This window comes from Geospiza fortis, unplaced genomic scaffold (genome assembly GCF_000277835.1).
Source record: "Geospiza fortis unplaced genomic scaffold, GeoFor_1.0 scaffold458, whole genome shotgun sequence".
Taxonomy (NCBI): domain Eukaryota; kingdom Metazoa; phylum Chordata; class Aves; order Passeriformes; family Thraupidae; genus Geospiza; species Geospiza fortis.
Window position 1 is genome coordinate 30,976 of NW_005054742.1, and position 454 is coordinate 31,429.

Sequence of the window (454 nt, forward strand, 5' to 3'; positions counted from 1 at the left end):
AAGGGGCTGAGGAGCAGCTGAGGGCACTTGGCTGGTTCAGCTGCAGCCCAGGAGACTGAGGGGAGGCTCCTCGGGGGCTGCAGCTCCTCCCCAGGGCAGGCACAGGGGCAGGGGCTGAGCTCTGCTCTGGGACAGGGACAGGAGCCCAGCAAGGGCTGGAGCTGGGCCAGGCCTTGGCATGGAGCTCAGGGCAAGGTTCTGCCCCCCGAGGCTGCTGGGCACTGCCCAGGCTCCCCAGGGAATGGTGCCAAGGCTGCCAGAGCTCCAGGAGCTCCCAGGGGTGCTCAGGGTGGGGATGTTGGGGTGCCTGTGCAGGGACAGGAGCTGCACTGTGGGATCCAGCTCAGGATCTTTTGGGATTTGATCATTCCATGGATCCCAGGACACCTGAGACTGCCCCAGTGTCACACAGCCCTGGTATCCAGGAGCATTAAGCCAGAGACTTTTGCTCATT